The sequence below is a fragment of the Mixophyes fleayi genome, chromosome 3, assembly GCF_038048845.1.
Source record: "Mixophyes fleayi isolate aMixFle1 chromosome 3, aMixFle1.hap1, whole genome shotgun sequence".
NCBI lineage: Eukaryota > Metazoa > Chordata > Amphibia > Anura > Limnodynastidae > Mixophyes > Mixophyes fleayi.
The window spans coordinates 37538271-37559177 of record NC_134404.1 but is presented as its reverse complement, the minus strand read 5'-3'; the positions used below and the strand labels follow the sequence as shown (position 1 = coordinate 37559177).

Sequence of the window (20907 nt, the reverse complement as noted above, 5' to 3'; positions counted from 1 at the left end):
AAATTACTCGCCCTTCCCTACAAAGCCCTCAACACCACCACCCCTCCATACATCTCAAATCTCATATCAAAATACAATCTCTCCCGCCCTCTTAGATCTACCTCATAGGCAAACTGAGGGGGATTTCATAGTGCCTGGAAACCCCCTCTCCCAGCCTGGGGTACTGTATGCTTGAGGTGGCTGGACCCTGCCCCGGGACCAGCCACTTTGCAGCTTGTGTGCAGATCGTTTGTCTCCACTGTTCACAGCCGTCTCTCCCCAACAAGTATTGAAAGCAGCAAGAACAGGTAGGAGAGAGCAGGACAGTCTGCCAGCTGTTCTGACACACTCAATCAGGACTTTGTCCTTATTGTAGGGACAGTTGGGAGGTATGTCTCACTTCACAGAGCTCTGCTCAAAAAGGGAGAGCTGTGTGCACGTAACAGTAGTGCAGCATTGTATACGATGGGTTTAGGAAGAGTTGGTAAGCAGCCAAGCACTGTCTAAAATTATAGCTACGCCCTGATGCATGCTGGCCACGCCCACTGGTGGTGTGGCATGGAAACCCCTCTCTACAAATCCTGCGTTTGCTCTTTTACCTCTGACTTGCCCCTTGTCACATCTCTGGTAACCGCCTCTCACTCCCACCTACAGGACTTCTCCACTTAAAATGTAAGTTCTCTAATGAGCAGGTTCCTCTATACACTTTGTTTTCATGTCTGCATTTATTTACGATTATTAATAATAATAATAATAATAATAATAATAATAATAATAAAGTGGATATGCACTTTCCCAATGAAATAATACAATTCTTACAAGTGGATCAGTATACGAAGCACCAACTAATATTAAGCGTATTTCAGTAAGATTATATATATATATATATATATATATATATATATATATATATATATATATATATATATACACAAGCCTAGCGGCGTGTGTTAGTGTGTGTGGAAAAAAACATTTTCTCAGAAAGGGCTCATCCAAATGACCTGAAATTTGGTATACTGACATTATTTTAATTTTTTTTTATAATAGTGAAGTCAGTTAACTTCCATCATCCCCCCTTCCCCCCGTGGGAGAGGTAGTAAAGGCTAAATTTACCAGTTGAGGGCTCAAACTCTTGACCGTGTGGGTATTTATTTACCAGAGCCTGTGTTTGGTCATGGACAATTGTATGTCGCCTTTTTTACGAGTACGGAGAAGCAGTGATGTGAAAGTGCAGGTTATGAATACTGCCCTTCAAGGAAGACTGATTGAGCACAGCGATAAGGTGTTTAGCAGAAACGTTGCGTATCGAGAGGTTTTAGAACAGTAAGACGATGGAGATTAAGGATGTGGCAATGAAGATGAAGGATGAGGTGATGGAGAAGAATGATGAGGTGGTGACATGTGGACAAAACCACATTAAAAAAAGGGCGCTTACGTCGGAAAGTAACGCTCTTCCCCTGAGGAGGCCTGGCCTAGCCCCAAATGCATGACAAGAACCTTTTTAACACCTTAAGTAGCTTGATTTGACTAGAATGCATGAGTATCATGCACAGGTTAACTTGTAAATATATTTTTATATATATATATATATATATATATATATGTATATATATATATATATATATATATATATATATATATATATACACATACATATACATACATATACATACACATATACATACACACACACAATTAAATTTGCATCAACAAATTCCAACAAGGGCATAGTCACAAAGCAGCTCTAAATCAAAGCCAGTAAATGCTGTTTTAAACAAGGGCTCAAAATATTATAAATAATGCATAATGGAAATGGTACATAGAGCTGAATTACAACTAATTGCCATCAGTTAATTTGGGATCAAAAGCTAACTGTCACGGCGCTTACGGTGTTCCAGCGCCGATTCCCCGCTCTGTACCGCCGCACTTCCGGGTAGGTCCCGGCGGAGGTCAGCTGATCTATGGGCGGGGAATTCAAATCCTACTTCAGCGCTGCTCTGAAACACTGTCTGTGTCAGAGCAACGAGTTACCTGCATCTGGCTGTGTTCTCTGTGCTCCTGTCTCCCCTGTGCTTCCCTTTTGCTACTCCTGTGTACCGAACTGGCTGTTCTCTTGACCATTCTCCTGCTTCATTCCTGGAATTGCATATTGGACAGACTTCTGTGTACCGAACCAGCTATATCCCAGACTACTCTCCTGCCTCACCCTTGGTACTGCATATTGGACTGACTCCTGTGTACCAAACCGGCTGTGTTCCTGACTACCCTTCTGCCCCTGGGGCTACACCGCGGACTGTTTCCTGCATACCAACCAGCTTCTACTCCAGGCTGCTACCTTCTAGATATACGGTTAGTGAACCTGGTCATCAGTTCCCTGTAGGTCTGTTCGTACCTCTGGTTGTCCATCTCATAGAACTCTCTCCTTACGTCAGTAGGCTAACCTGGGGGCCGCAACCTGCGGTTCTCCGGCAGCAAAACCCACCCTGACTTGCGGCCGTTCTTGGAGAAGACCGGGAGGGCCGTTAGACTCCGCGCCCTAGGAAAGCCGGCGTAAATACTGACTAAGGTAACTTTGAAACCTAACAGTTTGCTCTGACACAAACACATATCTATCTGATGGACGGATATGGGAACCCCTCTGCTAGGGATTTATTGGAACACTTAGCTGTCCGGGTAGAGGAACAGGAAAAGAACCAGGCACAGTTACTTCAGAGCATGTCTGCTCATCTGGACACACTTCAGAATACCGTTTCAGCTCAGGCAATCCAGGCAGCTGTACCTGACCCTCCACCAACTCCTCCTCAACCTGCTCCTTCCCAGAGGGGGTGCTGCCGCTCCTCTCCCGTCAGTTTCTCAACTTCGTATCCCTAACCCCCCAAAATTCGATGGGGATCCCAAGGCATGCCGTGGATTTTTAAATCAGTGTGCTATTCAGTTCGAACTTCAGCCAGGAAACTTCCCTACGGAAAAAACTAAAGTAGCATACATTATTTCTTTACTGTCCAGTCAGGCTCTTGCCTGGGCATCTCCTCTATGGGAGCACAATAATCCTTCACTACATAACTGTTCCACCTTCCTGGAGACCTTCAGACATATCTTTGATGAACCAGGACGTGTCTCCAGCGCTGCTTCCGGCATCCTTCGTCTGCGCCAAGGCTCTCTTACCCTAGGCCAGTACGCTCTTCAGTTTCGTACTATGGCGGCCGAACTACGCTGGAATAATGAAGCCCTGGTAGCTACCTTCTGGCAGGGTTTGACCGACCGCATCAAAGACGAATTGGCAGGTCGTGAACTCCCAACTTCTCTGGACGCTTTGGTATCCCTATGTAACCAGATTGACATTAGATTCCGTGAACGCTCTCAGGAGAAGGAGACTTCTCGTCGTTCTCCTTTTCGTCTGGTCCCACGTTTTCAGAGTCCGGTGGTGTCTGATGAGGAACCAATGCAGTTGGGAAGAGCTCATCTCTCTCAGGAAGAGAGGGAGCGGCGATTCAAAAACCGTTTATGTCTTTATTGCGGAGAACCTGGTCATTTGTTAAACGTCCAGGAAACGATCGAGCCTAACTGATGCTAGAGAGGCCAAGTTAGGTGTACGTATTTCCTCTCCTGTTGATCCTAGCTTTTCTATCCAAGTCCTGTTACAATCATTTGACAAGCAGCTTTCTCTTCCAGCACTCATTGATTCCGGAGCAGCAGGGAACTTCATAAGAGCCGATATAGTGGAGAAGTTGTCCTTACCTACTCTTCCCTTGGATCCCCCGATTGCTATCACAGCCTCACAGCTATCGATGGAAATCGCATTACTGAAGGATCGCTCAAGAAACGCACCATCAAGCTCTCTCTTCGCATAGGAGCCCTGCATACTGAATCAATTTCCTTGTTAGTTATCCCAGAGGCTATTAATCCTCTGATTCTTGGTCTTCCTTGGCTCCAAAGCCACTCTCCCACTTTAGACTGGCACAGGCCAGAAGTTCTTGCCTGGGGCCCAGCTTGTCATTCTCGCTGCCTTCCCAGGATCAATAGGCTCACCAATAATGAACCTTCAGCACTACTAACGTCCACTGGTATTCCTCCTCAATACCGTTCGTTTTCAGATGTGTTCTGCGAAAAGGAGGCCTCCAAGCTACCTCCACATAGACCTTGGGATTGTTCTATTGAGCTGTTACCAGACAAAATACCACCTAGAGGACGTGTTTTTTCATTGTCACTGCCAGAATCCAACTCCATGTCTCAGTACATAGAAGAAAATCTAAGAAGGGGCTTTATTTGGAAATCCTCCTCCCCTGCAGGAGCCGGCTTTTTCTTTGTTAAAAAAACAGACGGGGGTCTACGCCCGTGTATAGATTATCGTGGGCTGAATGCCATTACTGTGAAAAACAAATACCCTTTACCATTGATCTCGGAACTATTTGATAGGATTAAGGGGGCTGCTATATTTTCCAAATTAGATCTTAAGGGTGCCTACAATTTGATCCGTCTCAAACAAGGGGATGAATGGAAAACGGCGTTCAATACCCATGATGGACACTTTGAATATTTAGTTATGCCCTTTGGGTTATGTAATGCCCCCGCTGTGTTTCAAAACTTCATCAATGAAATTTTTCAAGATTTTCTCTACTACTTCGTGGTGATTTACCTGGATGATATCCTGATATTCTCTCCTGACATTGTTCTGCATCGCCATCATGTTTCCCTGGTGCTTGAACGTCTTTGTTTACATCAGCTGTTCTGTAATCTGGATAAATGTATCTTCGAGAAGGACCATCTTCCCTTTCTTGGACACGTGATCTCTGGTTCTGGGCTACGCATGGAACCTGAGAAAGTAAAGGCGGTTTCTGAATGACCTCAGCCAATAGGTCTGAAAGCGATCCAGCGTTTCATAGGCGTCGCCAATTATTATCGGCATTTCATCAAAGGCTTTTCTTCAGTTATCGCACCTATTACTGCACTATCTAAGAAGGCTATCAATACTAAACTCTGGCCTCTTTAAGGCATGAAAAGGCCTTTTCTTCCCTAAAGAAAGCCTTCACGTCAGCTCCTATTCTTCATCAACCGGATCCTAGCTTTCCTTTTTTCCTTGAGGTCGATGCATCCTCTGTTGGAGTGGGGGCTATTTTGTCACAGAAGAACTCCTCTGGAAGATTGTCTCCTTGTGGTTTCTTTTCCCGTAAACTTTCTGTTGCAGAGAAGAATTATGGCATTGGATATAGGGAACTCCTGGCCATCAAATTAGCCTTAGAAGCGTGGAGACATCATTTGGAAGGAGCCAGGTTTCCGATCACGATTTTTACGGATCACAAGAACCTTTTATATTTGCAAACTGCTTCTTGCTTAAACCCTCGACAAGCCAGATGGTCCTTGTTTTTCTCCCGCTTTGATATGATCATTACCTTTAGACCAGGTTCTTAGAATAAGAAAGCAGATGCCCTTTCGCAATCCTTTGATGCCATGGATGCTGTAGAGGATATTCCGAGACCCATCCTGGGTCCGAAATGTATACTGGCTACCACCCCTGCTCATCTGGTGATTCCTCGTGGGAAGACCTTTGTTTCTCCTCGTCTTCGGTCCAGACTCCTCAGGTGGGCTCACGCCTCTCGGTTCTCTGGCCATGCCGGGATCAAGAAGACTTTGGATTTCGTCTCCCGTAAATTATTGGTGGCCATCTATCCACTCTGATGTTCGGGAGTTTGTTACGGCATGTTCCACCTGTGCCCAGAACAAGGTTCGTCGACAAGCTCCCTATGGGTTGTTACAGTCTTTGCCCAATCCGGATCGTCCATGGAGTCATCTCTCTATGGACTTTATCACTGATTTACCCCCTTCAAGAGGTTTCTCCGTGGTTTGGGTAGTCACGGACCGCTTTTCTCGGGCTGCTCATTTCGTACCTTTAAAAGGCCTTCCATCTGCTCCAGTTCTGGCACAACTTTTTATAAAGGAAATATTCTGCCTCCATGGTTGCACAGAAGTCATCGTTTCAGACCGTGGAACTCAGTTTGTTGCAAAATTTTGGAGAGCCTTTTCTCGTGTTTGTGGAATCAAATTGAATTTTTCCTCTGCATACCACCCCCAAAGTAATGGTCTCACGGAGAGGACTAATCAAGAGCTTGAAAAATTCCTCAGATGCTTCATTTCAGCCAAACATGATGATTGGGCCGATTTGTTACCTTGGGCAGAATTTGCTCACAATAATAATTCTCATGACTCTACCTCAGTTTCTCCCTTTTTTGCTCTCCAAGGATTTCATCCAAGAGTTCCTCCTTTTAATGATCTGCCTACATCCGGAATTCCTGCTGTAGATTCCCTGTGGTCAGACTTCTCGTCCAGATGGGATATGATCAAACGTAGTCTGCTTCATGCCACTGCCATCAGTAAAAAATCGTTTGATAAGAGAAGACCTTCCCCATTACTCTCTCCTGGCGATAAGGTATGGCTGTCTACGCGGAACCTTCGACTGTTGGTTCCTTCTAGGAAGTTCGCTCCCCGTTTCATTGGACCTTTCAAGATCTTGGAAGTTATCAAACCAGTAGCTTTCAGATTAAAATTACCTCCTACCTTAAGGATTCCCAACGTGTTTCACATTTCCCTCCTCAAGCCACTTGTCATTAATAGATTTTCCTCTTCCAAAAGACCTCCTGCCTCCATCTCTACGCAAGATCATGAATTTGAGGTCGAAGAAATTCTAAACTCTCGCATTTCCAGAGGTTCCCTACAATTTCTGGTTGATTGGAAAGGTTACGGACCAGAGGAGTGTTCATGGATCCCGGCATGTGATCTACATGCTCCAGTATTATTGAAGAGGTTCCACGCCAAATTCCCTCAGAAACCTTACAGGATGTGCGGTGGCCATCCTTAATGGGGGGTGGGGGTACTGTCACGGCGCTTACGGTGTTCCAGTGCCGATTCCCCGCTCTGTACCGCCGCACTTCCGGGTAGGTCCCGGCGGAGGTCAGCTGATCTCTGGGCGGGGAATTCAAATCCTACTTCAGCGCTGCTCTGACACACTGTCTGTGTCAGAGCAACGAGTTACCTCCATCTGGCTGTGTTCTCTGTGCTCCTGTCTCCCCTGTGCTTCCCTTTTGCTACTCCTGTGTACCGAACTGGCTGTTCTCTTGACCATTCTCCTGCTTCATTCCTGGAATTGCATATTGGACAGACTTCTGTGTACCGAACCAGCTATATCCCAGACTACTCTCCTGCCTCACCCTTGGTACTGCATATCGGACTGACTCCTGTGTACCAAACCGGCTGTGTTCCTGACTATCCTTCTGCCCCTGGGGCTACACCGCGGATTGTTTCCTGCATACCAACCAGCTTCTACTCCAGGCTGCTACCTTCTAGATATACGGTTAGTGAACCTGGTCATCAGTTAGCTGTAGGCCTGTTCGTACCTCTGGTTGTCCATCTCATAGAACTCTCTCCTTACGTCAGTAGGCTAACCTGGGGGCCGCGATCTGCGGTTCTCCGGCAGCAAAACCCACCCTGCCTTGCGGCCGTTCTTGGAGAAGACCGGGAGGGCCGTTAGACTCCGCGCCCTAGGAAGGCCGGCGTAAATACTGACTAAGGTAACTTTGAAACCTAACACTAACCTAGAAACAGGTCATTGTAATTGGGTCTAAAAAGAAAATATCTGATCAATTATTTAGTCGGAATGACTGAAAGGATAGCGTTATGTGACCTTCAGTTTTAATGGTGGTGTGACTGGATCACTTATCAATAACTTATTTAAGGCTGGACCATGTAGAAATGTATTTCAATCAGGGGTGCAGACACCAATGTATAGAATTGCAAATGCACTTATCGTGTTACATTGGGATGTGTTTTGTATGGAAATGTCTTGTTTGGGGTTGTAACTTTTCTTTGGGAATTCCCAACTTAGCAATAGAATGGAGGGGATGTGTTTTTTTAAAACTGTCTAGAGACAGGTGAGCTCATGCTAATTAGCCCTGTTCATCACTCAGTGGCCAACACGTCTGTTTAGCCTGTATACGCAACAGGGGGCCTCTGCCTTCCTGTCTGTTGTGGCTGCATCTCAGATAAAGCAAGTGGCAAGTTTTAGCATATAGCAGAGTAGTGGTAGTAATGAGACTGGCGGTAGATCCTTCTTACTCCACCCACTTGGCTGTGTACAAGTTTAATTTAATCGATTTATGTTAAAATGGATTAACTCAATAGAAATGTAATCCCCCCTTCTCCTCATCATTTATTAACCCGTCTATTTCCCTTCCATCTAACCCCATATCTATAGCAATCCGCCCTGTAGATTTTAGAGCGATCTCTTTAATTAGGATTAATATGCCATGCACATTTATTTGATAACATTTACCTAATGTGTTATTAATTTAGGAGTCAACAATCATAGGATGTAATGCTATTTGTGCAAAACCATACATTGGTATATTATTGATGTGCGCTTAATGTCTACAACTGTATAAAAGTGTATCCAAATAATTGTTATATATACTTGTTATAGAGTATAAAGGTGGGTTATTTTAATAGTGACTTAACATGTTTTAAAGGGGTATGAGTGATTAACAGTATCGTTGCATACTGTGGTGATCATGTGGTACCCACATGATCAGTATGGTTGCTAACAACGTTGCTATATATGATGCTATCAAATGTGGGCGGATCTTGGATATTATGCTACGATACTGTTAATCACTAATACCCCTCTAAAACATGATAAGTCACTATTAAAATAACCCACCTTTATACTCTATAACAAGTAACTGTTTATTTAGGTGGAATAACTTCACTAATATAAATGATCATTCCCAGCATCTACGGATACTTCCGTCCTGAATCAACAATCCAGATGATAGGCAGACCCGATCACATGACCAATAGGGCTGCCAACAATGTTGCCATGTGATGTTATTAAATGTGTTAGGTTCTCTCTCCTTAAAAGACCAATTAACACGAATATCGGCTTGCCTTAACAAAGCCTTATAGCAAAACACGCGTCGGGGGATGCTGCATTCGCTGCTCGTTTGATCCGGACAAATTAACATTATAGACCAGTTATTTAGAAAATATATCTGTAGGGAGTTTAAGTGTTCTCTATTCAACTGAGCCTGCTCTCCTCCGGGCCCCGCATAATATAGGGACTCCTTGTATTATATCTAAGCCATAGTATACCAGCCCTGTGTGAAAGTAATCTGCTAATTGAGGTGCTGCAAAATATAGGCAAGCCACAATATATCAGCCCCGTGTGAATGCAACTTACTAACAGAGGCGCTACAAGATATAGGCAAGCCAGAGTATACCAGTCCTGTGTGAATGTAACTTGCTAACTGAGGCAAGTGTACACGCTTTTTCTAGTATACTAAGTACCTAAGGGGTAATATAAAGGATAGATTAGGGGATAACATAGCCACAAAACAACGGATGGCACTAATAAATCTACTTGTAAGAAATTAAGAAAAGAATATTACTTAGAGAATTGATAAGAAGAAGTATCATCCATAGTATACTGAATTTATATGTGGACTACCACAACAACACACTATTGAGGCCAAAGTCTTTTGGTTGCAAGTGGCTTTAGATTAGTTTTCAGAATGAGGTCTGTTGAAAATATTAACTATAACATTATTATATAAGGACTATACTGAGCAGCATCGCGCGGCTAGGTAGTTTGTTTCTACCTATTTTAACAGTATATTTACTTCAATACATTATCCTTTACACTCTACTTTTAATATTTTCGCTACAAGCCCTTTGAGGGATCTATTTTTTGGATATTTATTTTAAATATAAATTAATAAAATTGCAAGTTTTAAAGATTTATGGCCATTTGAGTGCCTCATCCTTAGAACACACTTTTCTTTCTTCCCTTTAATAATATTGATTCTACTATAGTGTGTGAGTGCACCCTCCACTAGGTGTTATAAGGAGAATATCCGCAAATTATATACATAAAGGGAGTAATTAATGGTCTACTTGGTGCGGTGCAATACAACTACTTAACTATAAGGATTATAAATATCCTCCTTTCATGCTGATGGACACAACCCCCTGAAGAACTTTGCTTGTCAAATGGAACGAGTTCGGACACGCCCATATAGTGACGTCACACAGGAAGTGGATACTTTGCGTTCCATTGTGGAACGCACGTCGCTTGCCGCTCTGTTCTACTCAGTACCCTATCACCTCCCCGCTGTCGATGATTGATAACCTGGTAATCCAGCGTACCAGCATTCAGAAACATTGAACCGCAGATGCTGCACCTTGTCAGCCGCTTGACTTCCGACCAAGTTACAGAGGACAGTGAGTTTAAGAACTTTACCCTATTGGTGGTTCTCACATTCTTTTCATTCTACATTTCTCTGGTACTAGAGGACTCAGTCATTGTTATTTGAACTACTGGAATCATGTGAACTTTGTGATATTGGACTAAATTTAGTCCGTTTCTAGTTGCTTTGTCAATCATAATTAATTTTGTCTGGTTAATCTATTACCATTCATCACATCAATCATTTGTATTTTTTTCTTGTTGCCTGTTCATTTCATCCTGCAATTTTTGTATTGCTTTGGATTGTTCATTTAATTCTATACACACATTGTGTGTTGTTTTAGATACGTTAATTATTATTAAACTGCTTTCTTTTATTCATTGGTATCCACCCTTTTAATATTCCCTCTATAGGCAATTGAGCGCATACTTTATTAGAATTGGATGTAATAGAGGAAGGGATTCCTTTTAGTGTAGCTGCACTTACCTATAAAGAGTTGAGCGCAGCCCTATAAGTACTTTTTCTGCTTACGGCATCTTGCCCAACCCCTGGCCAGAGCCGGATTTACCACTAGTGAACGTAGGCACCTGCCTAGGGCCCAGCGGTCCCCAAGGGGCCTGGCAGCAAGGCGGGTGGTGGGGTATGCCAGCCAATAAACAAAAATCTTGTGTCCGAGGGAGAAAAATAAAATAAAACCAAAATCACATGGTTGCAGCGGCCCCCAGCAGCCTCCTCCCTGCTCCGTTGCGTTCCACTCTGTGTCGGGCGTGAGTCATGCCGTGTGATGTCATCACGCTCAACATCATGTTCAGAGAAGACTCATTGCGGAGTGGAGAGGAGCAGCGCACGCGACGGGGCAAGAAAGAAGACAAAACAGAAGATGAGAAAACAGAAAGAAGAAAACAGAAGAGAAGAAAGCAGTAGAAAAGTATGCAAACTAACGGAGGCACAATGGCACACAACGATAAAGGGTAAACAAGTTGTTTCAAATACAATTGTGAAGGGGCACAAAGGTGATGTGAAGGGGCACAGAGGTGATATTGTGAAGGGGCAAAAGTAGCAATGAAGGGGCATAGTGTTATGATGCCCCTTTTGTCCCTTCATTGTCAAAAGTGACAATGAAGGGGCAAATGTGTTATTGTGAAGGGGCAGTGTGATGATAGAGGGACAAAAGTTACAAGGGCACATCCTTGGATTTATGTGTATTCTTGCAAACAACTTAATAAGCATTTCTGTCCTGACTTATACTTATTAGGCTGTTTTGACCCAACTACTTAAAAAACGAGACTGCTCTGTAATTATTTAGTGTTGCCTTTTTCTGCAGGAGGGTGGCCTAGCTCTTTTCACATGTTAGGTACGCCCCTCAACGATGCAAGTTACACCCCCAATGGTATGGCCATCCCTCCTTTTGCGGCACATAGCTTCCCTTCTACTCAACTATAGGGGTATATTGTATGGTACAAAAATATAGTGCTATGGATTGTTTCAGGTAGGGGGCCCCCAAACCGGTATCTTGCCTATGGCCCCATGAGGTCTAAATCTGTTTCTGCCCCTGGCCCCACCATTTGCTCACACTCCACCCCAAAACTTTCCATCCACCTCCTATTTCCAACCCAACCAACCTTATCCACTTATCTCCACCTTCCATTTCTTCTGTGCACTTTGGAATGCAAGTTATGTTCCGAACAACTCCATCTATCATCTATTAATTTCAAAATCACTTAACTTCATTACCATTACATAAACCTGGTTTACCTAGTTTAACACAACATTCCTGAAGCACGTCGCTTATGGGAGGCTCTCATTAAGCCACCCTCCCAGACCTGGAATCAAATTAGGTAGCAAAGTAGGCTTTTTTCTTTTATGCTGAACCTACCCCTAGAACCCTTCCATTATTTCTCTAACTTTAAAGTCCACACTTTCTCGGTCTATTCCCTCCTCTCCCACTTTGCATTGCATTCATTTATAGTGTGTAGGTGCAGTTTTTCAATTCCTTAACAACTTTGCTGTCTGGTTTACTCATTTCCAATTTTTTGACCTACCTTCTCATACTAGGTGATTTAAATATTGCCATTGACAACTCCAATATCTTTACTGACACACACAACTTCACTTTCTCCTTTGTTCTCTTGCAGTGGACTTCATCTTCCAATCATTGTGATAGACATTGCCTTGGCTGTGTCTTCTCTTGCTGCTTCACCACCTCTATTTTCTCCAGAAAGACTTGTTTGCTTCAGGTTCACCTTACCTTACGTTCCTGCCCTGCACCAAAATTCACATACACACAGCGACACCTAAATACTCTTTACCCGGTCTTTTTCTCATTTTCACTAAAACCACTACTCTCACCTAAGACTTCCTTGTCCTGTCTGATCAGGCTTTCTCTTTCTACAACAAAACTCTCACTTCAGCACTATACAGATACCACATATAGGGGTAAATGTATCAAAGTGCGAGTTTGCCAGCGTGTTTAAATCGCGGAAAATCGCGGGTGTTTACCCGCGATTTTTTTTTAAAAAAATGGAAATGTATCAAGCTGCGATTTTGACACTCATGTTCAAAATCGCTGGTCATCTCTGGCGATTTTGAGCGATGTAAACACTCCCTGTGTTTGGCAAACTCTCCTGTGTTGTAACAGTGAGATGTAAACACATCACTGTTACACTGACCTGTCATACAGCTGCCGGAGCTCCGGCAGCTGTTAAAATGTTAAAGAACAGATAAAAGTTGAAAAAAAAAAAAAGCATGAGGTCCCCCCGCTATTTTTTTTTTTCAACTTTTATCTGTTCTTTACCATTTTAACACTGCCAGGGCAGTGTAACAGTGATGTGTTTGTACAACACGCTGCTATCAAGCAGCGTGTTGTATCTGGCGTGTTTTGAAGCAAACTCTCCTGAGTTTGCTAACTCGCAGCTTCATACATTTGAGAGCTGTATAGCTGCAGTGGCAAACAGTCGGGAGTTTGATCACGATTTTGCAAACAGCGATTTTGACAGAAGCACAACTCTGGCGATTTTGCATGAAATCTCAGCTTCATACATCGGCGAGTTTCAACTCTCCTGAGAAAATCGCTGGAGTTGCAAACTCGCAGCTTGATACATTTACCCCATAGTCTCCAATGATCCAAACATCAACCATGGCACAACAAACAGATCCGTTCTGTTCTCCCACACTACTGAACGCAACTGAAGGAAAACTTGCTTAGTTGCTAACTTCTTCAACTTTAAATTCATCCTTTCATGTTATAACACTGTCCTTTCAGTTGCCAATCAACCATACTTGACTTCTCTAATATCCACCCAGTTTTCTAACCATAATCACCTCTTTGCCAACTTCAACTCTTTGCCTACTGGCATCTTTACCCCATCCACTTTCACAGCCAATGCCAACTACTTCAAAGATATTATTCAACACCATTCAACAAGCTATTGCCTCATGTCAAATCCTGCGTAAAACACTCCTTCTCCTACACTATCCCAATCCACACCCAAGAGTATCTGCACTCATCTCAACATCTTACTCTGCAACAAGCCCCCTTGACCCTATTCCCTTTCAATTTTTTACTGTGCCCTTCCTCACTACATATTCTCCTCTTCAACTTGTCTCCTTTCACTGCCACATTTCCATCCTGCTGCAAACATGTGCTCATCTCACCAATCCTAAATAAGCCATCCAGCTAGTACCACCTCTACTCTGATGACACCCAAGTCTACCTGTCCTCCCATACTTTTCCCCTTCTGTACTAGCTTTTGTAATCAACTATCTCTCTCTGTGATCACATGTCCCAATGCTATCTAAAGCAAAACAGAGTTTATCATGCTCCCTCCTTTCAGAGTCGCCACCTTTCTTCAAATCTCCTTTACTGTCAATAACACCACAATTTCCTTAGCCTCCCAAGCATGCTTACTTGGTGACGCACTTGACTCTGCTCTGTACTTTATCCCTCCGATTTAATCTCTCTCCCAATCCTGTCACCTCCATCTTGTATATATTGCCTAAAATATTCCCTTTTCTTACCCAAGTTGCTACCAAAGCTCTTATTCATTCCCTCATCATTTCCCACCTTGACTACTAAAGCATCTTATCTGGCTTTCCCCTCACCCATCTATCACTGCTTCAATCTCAGATGCCACAGCAAGACCAATCCTTTCATGCCACTCCACATCTGCAGCACCAGTTTGCAAATCCTTATACTGGTTTCCTTCGTCCTCCAGAATCCAATTTAAATTATTCACTGTCATATGCAAGCTACTCACAATACATATAAAACTGCAAATAGGGGTTTGTGATTTAATTCATAGTATTAGCTTGGTGTTGCTTACAGGAACTGTTTCCAAACATGGGTTAAAACCTGAGAGGGAGAGATTAAATTACATTGGTATCTCATTGATTGTCTCTTAATTATTTTGCTCTACCATTGAGGTATTTATGAATTCTATTTAGGGTTATATCAGTATCATCAATAATATCCAAACACAGAACCCTGACATTCTTTGTAGGTCTGTGATATCTTAGGGCATCTCAACTGGTTGACAGGAGGCTGAGCAGCTGGGATAAGCTTGAATGAGTGATGTGAATGAGTTCTTTGTGCAGCGCTGCGGAATCAGTGGTGCTATATAAATAAAGAGTGATGATGAATGAAGGGAAATAGAGGAGTTATGTCTGGTATGTAAATGAAGGGAAAATTATGACCTGTTCATGGCAGGTAATACGATCTTTGTAGGACATGGTGGTAAGAAGTTAGGCCAGTATGAAGAATGCCTGAGTAAAAATGTTTTGAAAAGAGGGCCGTAAACTATTTAGTCTTCCTGGCTCTGTAATGTTACGTAAATCTAGCAGTTTTTGTTCACTTTTGGTAGTCCATTTCTTATTGAGAAGTGTTCCAGTGTGCATGCTCTACTAGCAGACAGATATCTGATCATTTGTGCGAGTACCATTTGTTTGTGTTTTAATCCTTTTTATTTTACAAGAAAGGATTATATTATATATTTGTATATCATTTTTGTTTATTGGTTTTCATCTTAAGCATTGATTTATTTTCCATATTAAATTACACTTAAGTTCATGTCTCTGTTCTTGCGAATTCACATGTCAGACTTAGTATTAGAATATAACATAGCTGAAACAGAGGAGGTCTTTTGGTTTATGATAACTCTTGGTCAGGGGAGACAATTTTGTTTATAATAACTTTGGTTAAAGTAAGGTGTAAGAGATATGTTTAGATGAAGGGAGAACCAAAGGGAAGGCTGCCTGATTAAGAGTGTCAGCTCATGAGCAGGGCCCTTCATACCTTTGTTTTCATGTCTTCATTTATTTTGACTACCTTGTATGTCTGTTTTGTGTGTCTTGTATTCCCCATTTCTAGCTGTGACTCATTAGAAATCTACAATAGTAATGCCTTGGAGCCAGTTTGTATACTGAAGCACCTCCTGTAGAAGAGTGCGTATTTAGCTTTCTTAAGCTGGGTTCAATTGTCTCCTTTCGTGCGGCTAATAATTGTCTTCTTGTGAGAGGTCAGACGTCATATAAGTTTGCAAGCTACCCAGTGTCACTCACCGGATCGCTGGTTCCTCTGGTTCAAGATCTAGGTCTCTCTCTGCTCTGCCAGCGCCTGTCTTGCGCCACGGCCGTTCGCCATCTTGACCAGGGGTCTGCGCATGTGCAGACCTATAGGACTGATAAATCCTTTGTTCCTCTCCTCATTGGATGATTAATTACTCCTCACTATTTAAGACACCTGCTGCCCTACTACCTTTGCCAGTTCTTGGTCCCCATTCCTCTGAGGTAACCAAGGTGTTCATTGCTTCTGTCCGTGGTTCCTGTCTGCTGTGGAAACTCTCCTGCACTCCAGTGGTAATACCTGGCAGCCGCAAGCGTTCCATGCTACCCAGGATCTTACCTGCCATCTGGACAAGTCTCCATTCCACGCCAGTGGTAATACCTGTCAGTCGCAGATAGTTCCACGCTACCCTGTATCCTACCTGCAATCTGGACAAGTCTTCATTCCACGCCTGTGGTAATACCTGTCAGCCACAGATCGTTTCACGCCACCTTGTATCTTACCTGTATCTAGACTAAGTTTCTACTTTGCATCAGTGGTACTGCTGCCAGCCGCAAACTATTATTATTAATTTTTATTTGTAGGGCGCCACAAGGTGTCCGTAGCGCCGTACAGGGACAAACGAGTTACAGTACAAGGTGAGACAGCACAGTACAGTAAACAGTAAGCACAGTAACTCAGTAAGCTCAATGCACAGCTAGAGAGGGCGGGGGAAGGGGGAGGGAGGATCTGCAAACAACGGAGCCCAAGAAGGAGGGCGTGGAAGACAGGGAGACCCCCAGAGGGGACGGGGGGTGGATGGTCCTCGAGGAGGAGGGCTAAGTAGCTGGAGAGCAGAGTTAGGCGTGGTGGAAACAGGAGGAGAGATGGCCCTGCTCAGAGGAGCGTACAATCTAAGGGGAGCGGTGGACAGACAGAGAGACACAGGGGAGAGAGGGAGAGTAGGGGGACGGAGGCAGAAGATAAGGTAGGAAGTTAAGTGAGAGACCGAAAGGCTTTAAGAAAAAGGTAAGTTTTTAAAGCCCGTTTGAAACTGGACAGATTGGGGGAAGTTCTGATGGAGGGAGGGAGCTTGTTCCAGTGGAGGGGGGCAGCGCGGGCGAAGTCTTGGATACGCGCGTGGGAGGAGGTAATAAGGGGGGAAGAGAGGCGACAGTCAGAGGCAGAACGGAGAGGGCGGGATGGAGTGTGAATAGAGAGGAGGGTAGAGATGTAGGACGCAGTGGAGTTGGCGAGGGCCTTGTATGTGAGTGTGAGGAGTTTAAAGAGGATTCTGAAGGGGAATGGGAGCCAGTGAAGGGCTAGGTAGAGGTGGGAGACAGAAGAGGAGCGGCGAGAAAGGAAAATAAGTCTAGCAGCAGCATTAAGAACAGATCAAAGGGGAGCGAGATAAGAGTGGGGGAGGCCAGTGAGGAGGAGGTTGCAGTAGTGCAGGCGGGAGATGATCAGAGAGTGGATGAGACATTTGGTGGCGTCTTGGGAGAGGAAGGGCCAGATGCGAGTGATGTTACGCAGCTGGAAGCGGCAGGACTTAGCAAGGGAGAGGATGTGGGGGCCAAAGGAGAGAGAGGAGTCGAGGATGACACTAAGGCAGCGAAGTTGGGGGACAGGGGAGATAGAGGAGTTATCGACAGTGATGGAGAGGTCAGAAGGGGATGAGGTATGAGGGGGAGAAAAAAACTATAAGCTCAGTTTTGGCGAGGTTAAGTTTAAGGAAGCGGGAGGACATCCATGAGGAGATGGCAGAGAGGCACGCGGACACCCTAGAGAGGAGGGAGGGAGAGAGATCAGGAGAGGAGAGGTATAGCTGGGTGTCGTCAGCGTAAAGGTGGTAGTTGAAGCCGAAGGAGCTGATGAGTTCACCCAGGGAGGTGTATAGAGAGAAGAATAAGGGTCCCAGAACAGAGCCCTGAGGGACCCCGACTAGAAGGGTGGACGGGGACGGGGGGGAGAGACCCAGAGGTGGTGACAGAGAAGGATCGGTCAGCAAGGTAAGAGGTGAACCAGGACAAGACTGGGCCGGAGAGGCCGAAAGACTGGAGGGTGTGGAGGAGAAGGGGGTGGTCAATGGTGTTGAAGGCTGCAGAGAGGTCAAGGAGGATGAGAAGGGAGAAGTGGCCCCTGGCTTTAGCAGAGAGGAGGTCATTGGTGACTTTAGCCAGGGCAGTTTCAGTGGAGTGAAGGGGGCGGAAACCAGACTGGAGAGGATCAAAGAGGGAGTGTTCAGAAAGGTAGGCGGTAAGACGGCTGCAGACGAGCCTCTCAAGAATTTTGGAGGCAAAGGGGAGTAGAGATATAGGGCGATAGTTCGAGAGAGAAGTGGGGTTGAGATTAGGTTTCTTAAGAATGGGGGATACGAGAGCATGTTTGAAGGAGGAGGGGAAGATGCCAGTGGAGAGGGAGACTACCCCGTTACTTTGCAATACACTGGCAACTTGAACAAGTCTTCCTCTACGTTTGTGACCTATCTACCGTCTACAGTTCATCTGTATACCAGTTACTATTGAACTACTTATTCTCTGCTATTACTGGTCATTCCTCTCGCTGTGTCAGTACAGCTCCTACTACCCAGAGACTATCTACTCTCCTGGCAATCCTCCTTCAACCCAGCTCTAGGAGGTCCTTGTTCCCATCGTGTATAGCTGTATCCGTCCATTTACCATACTCTCCAGAGGGCCGCGACCTGCACAGTGGAAGCCGCTAAAACCCATCCTTCCTTGCGGGAGTTCTTGGAGAAGACCAGCCGTTGTGTTAGACTTCGCGCCTCTGGTGAGTAGAGCTCTATTCTGGTAAATTCTGGGTCGAGACTCCTAGTGACCATGACACCCAGTGAGTTACTGTTTGTTGTGCTCATAACCTGTGTCAGTTTAAATCCTTCTTATGCCAGCTCTTTTATATCAAGTTCTTCCCTCCCTTACTTTGAACCTGTCTCCTTTTCTTTTTATCAGACCGTGCCATTGTGTTGAGGACTAAATTAGTGGTTACAAAACCCATTTAATATTTTTTTCCACAAGTCTCTCTCTCCCGTTTTGTGATTGACCAAGATGACCTTGCCTGCAATTATTATACTCCAAGGTTGGATACCTCCTGTGAGGAATTTTGCTTCTTCATCTGCAAGGGCATTAACCATGGAGATGGGATTGAAAGTCTTTGTGTATGCCTGATATTTCATGACTGAGACAGCAGATGTCTGTAATGTTGCATCTAGCAACATTGATTGATAAATGTTGATGTTATGAAAACAAAATTACTAATCAGTGAGAATGTTTAAAAAAACCAAAAAAAAAAACAACGCAGGACATTTCAGATCCATACAGTTAAAGGGGCAGATTCACTATTACCATTACTGTGGTAATAGATACGCATTATTACTGTTGGCACAGTAATTTCAACACTGACTTTTGCTTGCAGCTCTATGAGCCTGTACTACAAGTAATAATGCGCGCCAGCGTTGTTCTAAAGAACAGTACGGGGAATTGAATCTGCCCCAAAGAGTGGAGTGAAAAGTATATTGTTGAAATTGTCCAACATGGATAAAAACACTGTTGAAACTCTTAAAAATGTAATCGATATCATGGATTATTCAATCTATGGTATGTTGATTGCAGCAAAAAATACAAAGATGATCAAAATATTTACCACTATCTGTTCACAAAATAGGATTTGATATATGTTCTTGATGATCTGGAAAGATACAAAAAAAAAATAAAAAAAAAATGATTAAGATAACTTCAGAGAACCAAATATGCTGAGAATATATTATGCATTATATTCAAACATTGATACAAATTTCACTTACTGGGTTTATGTTCAGCTTTTTTACGTGCTAGGTGGCAAGAAGTGCTCAAAGACAACCCAGTACACCAGACAGGCTCAGCTGGTACCCCTAGTAGGTATGAAATCACATAGACAAGTAGCTGGTAAAGTAAATGCACTTTTATTCTAAATACACACTGCAAATAATTAAAGAACTTTCAATGAAACAGTTGTCCACTGCACTGGACCTAATATACAACTTTATGTTAGAGGAGCTGTATACACTTGAGTGCTGATACATCTGCTGAGCCACATTGTCTTCCCTCCTTGCTGGACCAAGAATTATGTCACACTCTTTTTGGAAAGCGCTTAAAGAGACACAGGGCTAGATTTACTAAGCTGCAGATTTGAAAAAGTGGGGATGTTGCCTATAGCAACCAATCAGATTTTAGCTTTCATTTATTTAGTACCTTCTACAAAATGACAGCTAGAATCTGATTGGTTGCTATAGGCAACATCCCCACTTTTTCAAACCCGCAGTTTAGTAAATCTAGCCTAAAGTCTGGAAGTCCTGATTACCAATCTGATCCACCAGCCCAATATGCCATGAAATGTCAGGAGTAAGACCAAAGTAAAACCATTTCTATATATAGAAGAGAAATGTAAAATAAATTTAAATTGGGCAGAATAGATGGGCCAAGTGGTTCTTGTCTGCCGTCATATTCTATGTTTCTATGTTAAAATTCTGTGACTTGATTTATAAAACCGGTATATCCACTGAATGTTTTTGTATAGTAGAATAAGCATAGCTATTCACATTATATAAACAATTCACACATTGAATACTTATTTTAACACTGCGCAATTCATGTCGCAACAATATATCATCATCATTTATTTATTTATATAGCGCACCTGATTCCGCTGCGCTGTACAGAGAACTTACTCACATCAGTCCCTGCTCCATTGGAGCTTACAGTCTAAATTCCCTAACATACACACACAGACAGAGACTAAGGGCAATTTTGATAGTAGCCAATTAACCTACTAGTATGTTTTTGGAGTGTGGGAGAAAACCAGAGCACCCAGAGGAAACCCACGTAAACACGGGGAGAACATACAAACTCCTCACAGACAAGGCCATGGTCGGGAATTGAACTCATGACCCAAGTGCTGTGAGGCAGAAGTGCTAACCACTGAGCAACAATATATAATAAAATGGCAATTAATGTATTATAACATATTTCAAATATTTCACTAATGTACATGAATATCAGTAATTACTATTAATATTGCAAGACCTATTTCATATAGGGCAACTAAAATAAGTGTTATAATATTGACTCAATTTACAATGGTATGTGTGGAAAGTGGAGTATA

At 43.5% G+C, this 20907-nt stretch overlaps 1 long non-coding RNA gene across 1 annotated transcript in view; it reads right to left on the bottom strand.

Annotated features, from left to right (window-relative positions):
• Nucleotides 1-19651, bottom strand: part of LOC142143497 (uncharacterized) — a 57880-nt gene extending 38229 nt beyond the window's left edge. Inside the window, exons 1-2 of the long non-coding RNA XR_012689539.1 lie at nt 19571-19651; nt 19411-19455 (exon numbers count right to left, since the gene is read on the bottom strand). This is a non-coding gene — a long non-coding RNA (uncharacterized LOC142143497). The remainder of the gene's footprint in view (nt 1-19410; nt 19456-19570) is intronic.
• Nucleotides 19652-20907: the final 1256 nt, after the last annotated feature.